General features: G+C 39.7%; 1 pseudogene; it reads right to left on the minus strand.

The window, feature by feature from the left end:
- Window positions 1-8,803: 8,803 nt before the first annotated feature.
- On the minus strand, window positions 8,804-10,358 carry LOC473580 (keratin, type II cytoskeletal 8-like; annotated as a pseudogene).
- Between the last annotated feature and the right edge of the window lie 3,857 nt (window positions 10,359-14,215).

The following is a 14,215-nucleotide window of genomic DNA, read 5'->3' on the forward strand; positions in this document are numbered from 1 at the left end:
TGTGGCTCATGTGACTTATCCAAATAAGAGCACAATTAGCAAAATGTGTTCCCATAAATGGCAGTTTAAACACTAAACTCTGGAGAGAATCCAAATGAAATCTAACACAGAACAGCATGGGGAAAATGGTAAGTTCTGGTGAACTAAAATGCATTGGTCATGCCTTTGGCTGGAGAGGGTCAAAGTCAGAATGACTTGAGAGTTTTAAAAAAGTCACTACTAAAATTCCCAAGCCAAATAGCAGTCATTGCCTATAGCACTTTGTGAATGGGAAAAAATATGTAAGCTCTAAATGTTAGACTCAGGAGAATATTGTATTTGTCAGACTAACAAAGCACTCTAACTTCAGCATTCTAAATTTAGAACCAACGTTGAACTGTTGGAGTTCTGTGTCCATAAAACTTTGAACTATTGGAATTCTGTGTCCACAAGGGCTGAAAAAGGAAACTTCTTGGTTTTCACTCCCAGAGCCTGTAAGAATAAAAACTCAGCCGGGAGCGGTGGCTCACGCCTGTAATCCCAGCACTTTGGGAGGCCGAGGCGGGCGGATCATGAGGTCAGGAGATCGAGACCATCCTGGCTAACACGGTAAAACCCCGCTTGTACTAAAAAAAATACAAAAAAACTTAGCCAGGCATGGTGGCGGGCGCCTATAGTCCCAGCTACTCGGGAGGCTGAGGCAGAAGAATGGTGTGAACCTGGGAGGTGGAGCTTGCAGTGAGCCGAGATGGCCCCACTGCACTCCAGCCTGGGCGACACAGCAAGACTCCATCTCAAAAAAAAAAAAAAAAAAAAAAGAATAAAAACTCCTTGATCTCAGGATCGATAGGAACAATGAAGGAATTCATTGTTTTTCTTTATATCTCAAACTCAAGTCGCTTGTCAACCAGAGCTTGGCAATGATGCAGAACTGCAGACTTATGTTTCTCAAATATGGATATGAGGAGACACAGAGGGTTTTGGAAAGTAGAGCTATGGCACTGCCAACTTATAAAAGATATGTAGAGAAGAAGACAACAAAGAGCCTACAAATGCCCCCTTCCCTGCTCTGTAGCCCTCTTCTGGCTTGTATTCTGATGTGAAAAGCATTTCTACCTGGTTTCCCTTAGGAAGTAAAATTTGGCCTGAGCTCTGAAGTATGTGGAAGAAAGAAACAACCTATCAGACAAAGCAAACAGGCTGTGCAAAGGCTCTGTGGCAGAGATATTATGGCACATTCAAGGCACAGAAATAAGGTTAGTGTGGCTAGACTACAAGAAGTGAGGGGGAAAGTGGCTGGAAGGGTAACTAAAGTGTCAGATCATCAAGGCCTTGAAAACCATGTCACTTTCATTTGTATAGCCTTATATGCAGAACAATGAGCAGCCAGTGAAGGTTATCTGGGGAGAAACTACATGCCCAGATTCTCATTTAGTGATTGGTCTTTATGAATTGTGGTGAATAAATTAAAGGTGGAGAGACTAGATTCAAGGAGATCTTCCTTTTTTTCTTTTTATTTTTCTTTTTAACTTTTAATTTCAGAGCTACAACTGCAGGTTTGTTACATAGGTAAACTCGTATCATGGGGGTTTGTTGTACTGATTATTTCATCACCCAGGTATTAAGTCTAGCACCCATTAGTTGTTTTTCCTGATCCTCTCCCTCCTCCCACTCTCCACCCTCTGAAAAGCCCCAGTGTGCGTTGTTCCCTTCTTTGTGTCCATGTGTTCTCATCATTTAGCTCCCACTTATAAGTGAGAACATGCAGTATTTGGTTTTCTGTTCCTGCATTAGTTTGCTAAGGATAATGGCCTCCAGCTCCATCCTAGTGCCTGCAAAGAACATGATCTCATTCTCTTTTATGGCTATGTAGTATTCCATGGTGTATATCTACCACATTTTCTTTATCCAGTCTATCATTAATGGGCATTTAGATTGATCCCGTGTCTTTGCTATTGTGAATAGTGCTGCAATGAACATACACATGTGTGTGTCTTTAAAATAGAACGATTTATATTCTTTTGGATATATATCCAGTAATGGGATTGCTGGCTGGAATGGTATTTCTGTCTTTAGGTCTTAGAGGAATCGCCACCATCTTCCACAATGGCTGAACTAATTTACACTTCCACCAACAGCCTATAAGTGTTCCTTTTTCTCCACAACCTCACCAGCATCCGTTATTTTTTGACTTTAAAAATAGCCTTTCTGACTGGTGTGAGATGGTATCTCATTGTGGTTTTGATTTGCATTTCTCTGATGATCAGTGATGTTGGGTTTTTTTAAATTATACTTTAAGTTATAGGCTACAAGTGCACAACGTGCAGGTTTGATACATAGGTATACATGTGCCATGTTGGTTTGCTGCACCCATCAACTCGTCATTTACATTAGGTATTTCTCCTAATGCTATCCCTCCCCCAGCCCCCCTCCCCACAACAGGCCCCGATGTATGATGTTCCCCTCCCTGTGTCCAAGTGTTCTCATTGTTCAGTTCCCACCTATGAGTGAGAACATGCAGTGTTTGGTTTTCTGTCTTTGTGATAGTTTACTGAGAATGATGGTTTCCAGCTTCATCCATGTCCCTGCAAAGGACATGAACTCATCCTTTTTTATGGCTGCATAGTATTCCATAGCATATATGTGCCACATTTTCTTAATCCAGTCTATCTATCATTGATGGATATTTGAGTTGGTTCCAAGTCTTTCCTATTGTGAATAGTGCTGCAATAAACATACATGTGCATGTGTCTTTATAGTAGCATGATTTATAATCCTTTGGGTATATAGATGTTGTTTTTTTTTTCATATGATTGTTGGCCACATGTATGTCTTCTTTTGAGAAGTGTCTATTCATGTCCTTTGATCACTCTTTAATCGGGTTGTTTTTTTCTTGTAAATTTGTTTAAGTTCCTTATAGATGCTGGATATTAGATCTTTGTTGGATACATAGCTTGCAAAAATTTTCTCCCATTCTCCCAGGTTGTCTTTTTACTCTGCTGACAGTTTCTTTCACTGTGCAGTTCTTTAGTTTAATTACATCCCATTTCTCAATGTCTGCTTTTGTTGTGATTGCTTTTGGCATCTTTGTCATGAAATCTTTGCCTGTGCTTATGTCCTGAATGGTATTGCCTAGGTTGTCTTCCAGGGTTGTTGTTGTTTTTTCTTTTATAGTTTTGGGTGTTATATTTAAGTCTTTAATCCATCTTGAACTAACTTTTCTATACAGTTTAAGGAAGTGGTCCAGTTTCAGTCTTCTGCATATGGCTAGCCAGTTATCCCAGCACCATTTATTGAATAGGAAATCCTTTCCCCATTGCTTGTTTTTGTCAGACCAGATAGTTGTAGGTGTGCCGTCTTATTTCTGGGTTATCTTCTCTGTTCCATTGGTCTACGTGTCTGTTCTTGTACCAGTACCATGCTTTTTTGGTTACTGTTGCCCTGCAGAATAGTTTGAAGTTGGGTAGCATGATGCCTCCAGCTTTGCTTTTTGCTTAGGATTGTCTTGGCTATTGGGGCTCTTTTTTGGTTTCATATGAATTTTAAAATAGTTTTTTCTAGTTCTGTGAAAAATGTCATGGTAGTTTAATGGAAATAGCATTGAATCTATAAATTGCCTTGGAGAGTATGGTCATTTTAATGATATTGATTCTTCCTATCCATGAACATTGAATGTTTTTCCATTTGTTTGTATCATCTCGATTTCTTTGAACAGTGGTTTGTAGTTCTTCAAGGAGACTTTTCAAGAGACTACTCTATTAGTCCAGGCAAGAAATGATTATAGCTTGGTCTAGTGTGGGAGCAGAGGAGACAGATGGAAGTGGATGAGTATAGGAGGGAAAATTCACAGGGATTATTGATGGATTGACCATGGAGAATAACACAGATGGAGGTGCCAGAGATTATTCCTCGGTTTCTATCATGTCCAATTTGGTGGAGCTACTAACTAAAAAATAAAAAACACTAAAAGAGGGTCAGATATGGAGAGAAAGATCACACTTGGGCCTGTGGAATTTGAGGTGTTTTTGAAACTTGGAAGATGTTTGTTAAGTAGGATGTTGGATATGCTGGTCTGAACCTCAGAGGAGAGATTTGGGGTGGAGTTATACCACTTTTAATATTCAGTCAAGGAAGTGGGTGAGTTTGCCTCATAGGAAAAGTTATACAGAGAGAAGAGAAAAGGGCCTCAGACAGAGTAAGCTTTGAGAAACTCTATCAATGGACCTATAGAGGAGAATCCACCTCCTACAGAGATAAGAGGAAAACCAGAGGTGAACAATGTCAGGAAAAGAGAGTATCAATAATTAGTTAGCTAAAATGTAATAATGTCAGGATTTTAAAAAGTGCCTGAATGAGGGAAATGTACAAGGTGGAAACTTTTTAAAAGCTTGACCTTTAATAGAGATAAAAGTGGTACTATTAATCAAGGGAGTAGTCAGTTGCAATAATTTCAAGGTGTAAAAGTTACAGGTGTTACTGAACTGAATTGAACTGGGGCCTGCTCGTCCAGCACAGTAAGGCCGAACATCCACACTGAGGTTTGCAGCAGGAAAAGGAGGGTGTTTATTTGCAGGACATCAAGCAAGAATTGGGCAGCTCATGCTTAAGAACCAACCTCCTCAGTGGCTTGCAAGCAAGGTTTTTTAAAGGCAGGGGAAATTTTCAGGAAAGCAGAAGTTAAAGGCAAATTTGTAAATTGGTACATGGAAACTATACATTGGTTTGGCCTTAAAGCGGGGATATCTTAAGCAGGGGTTTACAGGTCATAGGCAGATTCAAAGATTTTCTGATTTGCAATTGGTTAAGGAAGAGAAGCTTTGTTTAAAAATTTGGGATCACCAGAAAGGAATGTTAGCTCTGACTCGTGGGTGTAACTTCCTCACCCATGAGGACTCAGACCCTCAGGAAGGACTTCAGAACATAGAATGGTGGTCAGGGTTCAGTCCTTAGTTCCCCCTTGTCTGAGGTCTGCCTGCCAACAGATCTGTTTGATGGGGGTCTGTGGGGGTCTGGGTTTCTGAAAAACAGCGTAGGGACTTATATTAAGATATTACCTTTAGTTTCTATAGGAAAACAAACATCTCATGACTCTAACTTCCTTGGCTATTGTTTTAAGCTACTATTACCTTTTTGCTTATCAAGTTGCTCATTTAATCTCAGGGCTAGCTAGGTAGAATTTCCAGAATTTCCCTTGAAGAAACTCAAGATTTTCCTTTATTTCCATGCTTGGGGGGTGGGGGTGGGAGTGTATGGCAGGCCCCTAAGAGGCATCGGGGGTCCCTGCTTTGTCTCATAGGTTCGTCAGAATGGGGTGTCCTCAGATGTGATTTGTGGTTGTGGGTTCTGATATGGATTTATCTAGGATTTGGTGGCAAGAGATGTGGAGATTAGGACTAGGATTGAGTCACTGTTTCAGGGGATAGCCTGGGGATGACCTAGGGAATTGTTAAGGAACAAGAGGTTACTATTTCTTTACACGGTGAGGATTGTCCTTTTTTTTTTTTTTTTCAGTCCAACCAGTGATTCCCAACTGACTTGACAGATGCTAACTTGCTATATTGCTTCTGCCACAATAATTTTTCCACAATGATTCTTAACCTATTACAAATGTATGGAAACAAATTAACCTGAGTACACTTGATTTGGTTACATTCTAAACATATAACTTTAGGAATGAGTCCACTTAATCATATAGGAAACTAAATGAAGATACCAGCATTGAGGCTGAAAAAGCTGATGAATGTAGAAGTTTTGAGAGCAAATGATTGTATGTAGGGTAGGAGGGAGATGATGTAGAAGAGGTCAAGTCTGCAGTCCTGGGTGAGTGGGAGGAAGAGAGAAGTCAGATGGCAGGATCTATTTGAGGAGAGGTGCAGACAGTTTTGAGCATGTTTTGCTTGAGACCCTGGCATGAAGTCTACGTGGATTTTTCCAAGAGTCTGTTGTAAACATTTGGCTGTTATTTTGTTGGAAACATTTTACTGTTATATGGGATGTCACACAACAATGAAAGTGCTGAGCTTCTCAGGGACTCTGGGGTGCAAATAAGCTCACTTTTCACTAGGGCTTTCTCCACCCCAACCCCTACAGGTATTTAGGTTGTAACTTCCTCAAGCAGTTCTTTCCACATCATGTAGCTCTGGTCCATGCCATGTGTGCCAATGGTAACCAAACCTTTCATCCTGACCATCACTAACTGGATTGGCATCCCAGCCAAAAGCAACCAATCTCTGTGGAGAAAAGAGAAGCCAACGTCCTCTGAGAAGGTACGAAATAACAACACCTGAAGCTGGGAAAGGCTTCAAGAACTTAGGTTTTTAAGGATTAGTGATTTTACTTTCTCAGTTATTTGTTAATATGTTGAATTACATTGGTTTTTAAATGTTAAACTCTTGTTTTCTTGGAATAAGTCTTATTTGGTCATGGCGCATTAACTTTTATACATATATCTGGATTTTATTTGCTAATATTTTGTTTAGAATGTTGGCATTTATGTTCATGGAGATGGACTGACATTAATTTTCATTTCTTGTAAAGTCTTTTGCAGGTTTTTTGTATCATGGTTATATTCATATCATAAAATGAATTGGGAACCTCTGGTTTCAGCTCCAACATGTAAAGAGCTTAGAAGTTGTCACTTCCACCCTTATAATAAGAAAAGCCTGAACAAACTGAAAATCAATGATTTTTCTTGTACCCATCAGAGAGCTGAAGTTGCAAGGTAGACCACCACTCTGAAATTGGGAGAGACAGGCAAATCCAGAGAAGTACAGCTAATATTTGCATATCTGGAGCAGAAGCCACTTGGAGCCATAAACTGTTAGGAACACTTAAATGGTAATTTTGATGGTAATTTTGATAAATTGCTAGAGGCTGAGTGTGAACTAGCATGAGACTGAGAAATTTCCAGGGCCACCGTCTTAGTAGAGCCCTCATATTTTCATGGATTCTATTTCCAAAAACCTCATTAGTTTCTCCCCTACTGGCTCTGGTGGGGTAGAGCAGGGGGAGAAAATAAATCTTTATGAAATAAACCCAATGTATGCTCCATAGCAAAGGCATCTCCAGGGACAAACAGGCTTTTCCAGAGCCTTATCCCACCTGGGCAAAGGGCATTGATCCCCCTCTACTTTCCTCTAGCCTTTCTGTCTCACCTAACAGGGAGGAAAAAGTGAAGACACAGGCCCACCAAACAAGACCTGTGGCCACAGGAACACAGGCCCACCAAAAGGCTGAGATTTCATCATAGGATTATAGAATACTTTCATTCTGTATACTAATATGCTCCCGTATAATGAAAGTAGATTACATGGACAAGAATTGAATATAGAGAAGCACAAAACAAATTTATTGAAGTGATGGAAATGTCTCATGTCTTAATTAGGGTGACAACATTCTGGGTGTATAAATCCATCAAAACACATAGAACTGTCATCTTAAATCTGTGCATTTTATTTTACCTAAATTATACCAAAATAAAAAACATATAATGGGAAAAAATACATTATAGCAGAAAGAGCTATAAGATACAGACTCTCTCTGAGCAGGAGTACTTAGGGAAACCCAAAGTCAACGAAGGAGACAGAAACAAGGATGTTAAAGGAATTTGAAGCCTTTGGCACCTACAGCCACCATAAACATTAAAGACATCCCAGCTCCCAGCCAGATTAATATAAAAGCTTACACTAAAGGGCTATTTAGATTATGTCTGACTTTCAACAACAGAATGAATTGGGAAGCAGTTTTTCTTTTTCTGTTCTTTGAGTTTGGTTACAATTGGTATTATTAATTCTTTACATATTTGGCACAATCCACCAGTGAAGCCACTTGAGTCTAGAGTTTTCTTTATGGGAAGTCTTTCACTAGTGGATTCAATTGTTTTAACAAATATAAGACTACTCAAATTTTCTTACATTTTTAGTGTCAGTTTGGGTACATTGTGTATTTTAAGGAATTTACTATTCACTGAAGTGTCAAATATATTAGTATTAAGTTTTCTTTTAGCATTAGTAAGATCTATAGTTAATGTTTACTTCTTTATTTTCAATATTAGTGATGTGTTTCCTCTCAAACAGTTTTACTGGCATGTTATTAATTCTGTTAATCTTTTCAGATATCACTTTTGGCTATTTTGATGTTTTCTATTCTATTTTTTATTTCACAACATTTTCCTGGTGTCTTTATTTTTACTTCCTTCTATTTCCCTTGGATTTTATTTGATGGTCTTTTTCTAGCTTTTTGAGATAAAAGCTTAGATCATGAATTTTTGGCTTTTATTCTTTTCTAATATATGTAAATAAAACTATAACTTTTCCTCTAAACTCTATAGCTGCATCTCACAAATTTTTATTTGTCATGTTTTCATTATAAGTCAATTTTTTAAAACTTTCTAAGTTCTTTTGTTATTTTTTGGATCATGACTCATAAATAAGTATATTGTTTTATTTCCAAACTTAAGATCTTTATGGTTATCTTTTATTATTGATTTCTATCTTAACTAGGGTCAGAGAACACATTCTGAATTATTTCAATTCTTTAATATTTGTTGGGACTTTAAAACCCAGAATATGGTCAATTTTGGTATAGTCCAAGTTCACTGATAAAAATGTGTATTCTATTGTTGGCCACAGTTTTGTATACATGTCAATTAACTCAATTGTATTAATTTTGTTATTCTTGACTGCTATATCTTTTTTTTTTTTTTTTTTTTGGCAGAGCTAGCTGAGGTTTTATTTTGGACCAAAAAAAAAAAAAAAAAAAAAGCAAATAGAGGTCCTCAGGCAGTAAACTCCCCCTCGAATGGGCTGAGGGCTAGCGGTGAGCCTCAGGTGAGCCCCCCTCCCGTTCCCTGTTCTCCCCTGCACAGCAGCCTCCCTCCCAGGCTCTGGGGCAGCCGCAGGAGGGGCAGGCTGGGAGGGGCTGCCGCAGCTGTTCCCTTGGGCAGGATGTCAGAGGACTGGAACACCAGCTTCCCATCACGGGTCTCGATCTTCTTCACAACCACGGCCCTGGTGAAGCTGGTGCGGCTGAAGGAGCTGGAGCCCACACCAGAGCCAAAGCTAGAACCCCGGCCGTAGCTGAGGCCGGGGTTTGTGAGGCCCCCATAGGCAGAGCTCAGACCACCTGCATAGCCGCTGGTGGTCTTCCTATGGGTGCTCATGTTCTGCATCCCAGACTCCAGCCGGCTCTCCTCGCCCTCCAGCAGCTTCCTGTAGGTGGCGATCTCTACGTCCAGGGCCAGCTTGACATTCATCAGCTCCTGGTATTCACGCAGAAGCCGCGCCATGTCCTGCTTGGCCCGCTGCAGGACGGCCTCCAGCTCGGACAACTTGGCCTTGGCATCCTCAATGGCCAGCTCCCCACGCTGCTTGGCATCCGCGATGGCGGCCTCCAGGGAAGCCCGCCCTCAATCTCAGCCTGGAGCCAGCTGATGTTCCGGCTGATGTTCATCTCGGAGAACTCAGTCTTTGTATGCCCCAGGTCATCCCCGTGCTTCACAGCCAGAGTTTGCAGTTCCTCATACTTGATCTGGTACATGCTCTCAGCCTCAGCCCAGCTGCGGTTGGCAATCTCCTTGTACTGTGCCTTGATTTCAGCGGTGATGCTGTCCATGTCCAGGGAGCGGCTGTTGTCCATGGACAGCACCACAGATGTGTTCGAGATCTGAGACTGCAGCTCCCGGATCCCCTCTTCATACAGCTGCCTGAGGAAGTTGATCTGGTCAGTGAGCCCTTCCAGGCGAGACTCAAGCTCTACCTTGTTCATGTAAGCTTCATCCACATCCTTGATGAGGAAAAATTCATTCTCCATCTCTGTACACTTATTGATCTCATCCTCATACTTGTTCTTGAAGTCCTCCACCAGCCCCTGCATGCCTGCATGTTGCCAAGCTCCGCCTCAGGCTTCAGCTTCTCCTGGCCCAGAGTCTCCAGCTGCCGCCTAAGGTTGTTGATGTAGCTCTCGGACATGTTGTCCATGTTGCTCTGAGCCATCTTCTGCTGCTGCAGGAGGCTCCACTTGGTCTCCAGCATCTTGGTCTGCTGCTCCAGGAACTGTACCTTGTCAATGAAGGAAGCAAACTTGTTGAGGGTCTTGATCTGCTTCTTCTCCTGGGTGTGCACAGCCTGGATGTTGGGGTCCACCTCCAGGTGAAGGGGACTCAGCAGGCTCTGCTTGACCATGATGGTGGTGATGCCTCCCATGCCACTGACCCCACCATAGCCTCCACCCATGCCATCCCGGAAGCTGCTGCTGCCCACTCGGGAGAAGCTTGAGGAGCTGATGTGGGCACTGGGCCCACTTGTGTAGGAGCAGCTGCTGAAGGCCTGGGGGCCAGAAGTGGGCACCATGTAGGACTTCTGGATCACCCTGGTGGACATGGTGGAGGCAGGAGTGGAGGCAGGCAGGCTGAACCAGGCGGAGATTCCAGAAGGAGCAGAGAAGCTGCTTCTTGGTGGGCAACTGCAATATCTTTACTGTTATATTTTTCATTTGCTTGTACTATCAGGCACTGAAAAGTTTGTTAATGTTAATTATAGATTTTTCTATTTCTGTACATTTCTGCTTTATATACTTTTCAGGTATATTATTGGGTGTATACAATAATGGTTTTTATTAGTTTCTCCTATTTATTGGTATGAAATATCTCTATCTCAAACAATTCTTCATGCCTTGAATTACATGTTGGATAATATTTTGGCTACCTTATTTTCTTTTGGTATATACTTTTTAATCCTTTTTGCTATAAATCTTTCTGTGTCCTTATATTGATATCTTCCTTTTAGGCAGTATAAAGTTGGGCAGGGTTTGTTTCTAGGCATCTTATTCTATTAGTCTATCATTATATCAATACTATATACACTGCCATAAGTATTATAGCTAATTATTGCTATCTAGTAAGGATATTTTCTCTTTAGGAGTGTCTTGGCTATTTTTACACTTTGTTCCTTCATATTTGTTTTAAATCTTTTTGTCAAGTTACACACACACACACACACACACACACGCCTGCTGGGTTTGGGTTGCAATTCCACTGAATCTGTTGATCAACTGGAGGAAAATTGATATCATCACGATATTAAGTCTTCCTACCCATGACTACAGTTTCCACTTAGAACTTTTTAAATGACTTTCAATATAGTATTTTATTTTCACAATAAATATATTACATCCTTTTAACTACTTTTATTTCTAGGAACGGCACAGTTTTAAGGCTAAGTTCATTTTCTGTCACTGGAATATAGAAATGTTACTGAAATTTTTAACTTTTTATTTTGAAATAATTTTAGATTTATAGAAGAGTTACAATGATAGTATATAGAATTCCCATATGCCCTTCACCCCGCCTCCCCTAATGCTCACATCTGATATGGTTTGTCTGTGTCCCTACCCAAATCTCAACTTGAATTTTATCTCCCAGAATTCCCATGTATTGTGGGAGGGACCTGGGGGAGGTTATTGAATCATGGGGGCTGATCTTTTTCCCGTGCTATTCTCGTGATAGTGAATAAGTCATATGAGATCTGATGGGTTCATCAGAAGTTTCTGCTTTTGCTTCCTCCTCATTTTCTTTTGCCACTGCCATATAAGAAGTGCCTTTTGCCTCCAGTCATGATTCTGAGGCCTTCCCAGCCATGTGGAACTGTAAGTCCAATTAAATCTCTTTTTCATCCCAGTCTCGGGTATGTCAGAAAGCATGAAATGCTTTCATGTCAGCAGCATGAAAACAGACTAATACAACATCTTACATAACCATGGCACAATCATCAAACTAAGAAATTAACATTAGTACAATACTGTCAACTAAATTATATGTGTTATTTAGATTTTCTCAGTTTTTCTGCCAATATCTTTTTATCTGTTTGAAGATCACATGCAGGGTAACACCTTGTATTTAATCACGTTGTCTCCCTAGTCTCTTCCAATGTGTAGCAGCTTCTTGGTTTTGCTTCTCTTTCATGACCTTGACCCTTTTGAAAGAGTACTGGCCAGGTATTTTATAGAATGTTTCACAATTTGGATTTGTAAGATGTTTTCTCATAATTAGACTTGGGTTATAGATTTGGAGGAAGAATACAGCATAAGGGAAAGTGCCCTTCTCATTGCCTCATTTCAAGGAGTACATGGCATTAACTTATCATTGGTGATATTAGACTTGATTATTTGGTTAAGGTGGTGTCTGCCAGGTTTCTCCACAGTGAATTTATTATTTTTTTCCATATTTAATTTGTTAAAAGTGAGTCATTAAGTTCAGTCACATTCAAGGGGAAGAAATTAAACTCCACCTCCTTGAGGAAGGAGTATGAAAAAATTCTGTGGTCCACCAGAGTAATTACTAAATTGGGGAGAAATACTTGGAGACTACACAAATACACTTTGCTCCTTAAAGTTTTGTCCACCAGTTTAGCATTCATCAACAGATACTACCTACAGCAGTTATCACTGTGGTGTTCTAATGCTGATATACTGTTTTCTTCATTTCTTCTATACTCATTAATTGGAATTATTCTTTAATGAAGATTTGTCCTTTCTTCCCCATTATTTATATCTTTGATCATTTATTTATATCAGGTGGACTCATGGATAATTGTGTCCTTTGAGTTATAACCCAATACTATCATTATTTTTATGTTTCTCAATTGGTTATTGACCCTCTTTCAGTTTGGCTCCTGTGTTCTTATGGCATGCCTCCACTCCTAACCCCCTTCCCTTTTTTAGCCCTTCCTTACTTACTAATACTACAAAATGGATAAGGTATTTTCCTTCCTTTAGCTTTAAAATCAGCCATTCTCCAAGGAGCTGTGGTTCCTTTTATTGAAGGGTGGTATTTTAAAACCCAGATCTTGGTGCTGGGTATACCTGTTACTATTGAAATGTTACTGCTTCTTGGATCTCTCAAAGCTAAAAAGTTACACACCCGCACACACTCAAACCCATGTATACAAATACACATCTATATTTATTTTTATCTCTCTCTACTTTTATTTATATCTATCTATCTATCAACATGAGCTCATGCTGATATCTCTGACTCTACTGTAGCATCACAGGATTCATTCTGTCCTCCCCCACCCCTTCATTTACTTGTAACTTCTTTCTTTGACAGTGTGAAATCTGGGCTCATTAACTTTAATATAGTTACTTATTTGATCAATCCTAGTAGGCATATAAAGTAGTTTCAGAAATGCTAACCCTTATCCTTATGGGAAAAAATTTCCCAACCAGAATACAATGTTTACTTATAGTTCTTTTTGTCTTTAGATATAAAATTTCCAGTCAAAAATCATTTTACTATTTTCCAGGACACAACATACAAAAATCTCTGGGATGCAGCAAAAGTAGTGTTAAAAGGAAAGTTTATAGTGCTAAACACCTACATCAAGAAGTTAGAAAGACTTCAAACTAACAATTTAACATCATACCTAGAGGAGCTCAAAAAAAAAAAAAAAAAAAACAAACTAACCCCAAAGTTACCAGAAGAAAAGAAATAACTGAAACCAGAACAGAACTGAATGCAATTGAGACCCCCACATCCATGCAAATGATCAACGAAAGCAAAAATTGGTTCTTTGAAAGGATAAACAAGATCAATAGAACACTAGCTAGATTAACAAAGAAACAAAGGAGAAGATCCAAATAAGCACAATCATAAATGACAAAGAAACATTAAAACCAATTCTGTAGAAGCACAGAAGTTACTCAGAGATGTGAGTACCTCTGAACACCTCTGTGCACACAAGAAAATCTAGAGAAAGTGGATAAATTTCTGGAAACACACAACTTCCCAAGACTGAATCTGAAAGAAATTAAAATCCTGAACAGACAAATAACAAGTTCTGAAATTGAGTCAGTAATAATAATTTAAAAAACCCTACCAACCAAAAGAAGCCCAGGACCAGGTGAATTCACAGACAAATTCTACCAGTTGTATAAAGAAGAGTTGGTGCCAATCTTAGTGACAACTTACACCACTATTCCAAAAAAGCAGGGAGGAGGGATTATTCCCTAATTCTATGAAACCATCATCACCCTGATACCAAAATCTGGCAAAAACACAATGAAAAAAGAAAACTACAGGCCAATATCCCTGACGAACATAGATACAAAATTCCCCAGCAAATTACTAGAAATCCAAATCCAGCAGTACATCAAACTTTAATCCATCACAATCAAGTAGGCTTCATTTCTAAGATGTAAGTTTGGTTCAGCATATGCAAATCAATAAATGTGATTCACC

The sequence above is a fragment of the Pan troglodytes genome, chromosome X (assembly GCF_028858775.2).
Source record: "Pan troglodytes isolate AG18354 chromosome X, NHGRI_mPanTro3-v2.0_pri, whole genome shotgun sequence".
In the NCBI taxonomy this organism is placed as follows: Eukaryota; Metazoa; Chordata; class Mammalia; order Primates; family Hominidae; genus Pan; species Pan troglodytes.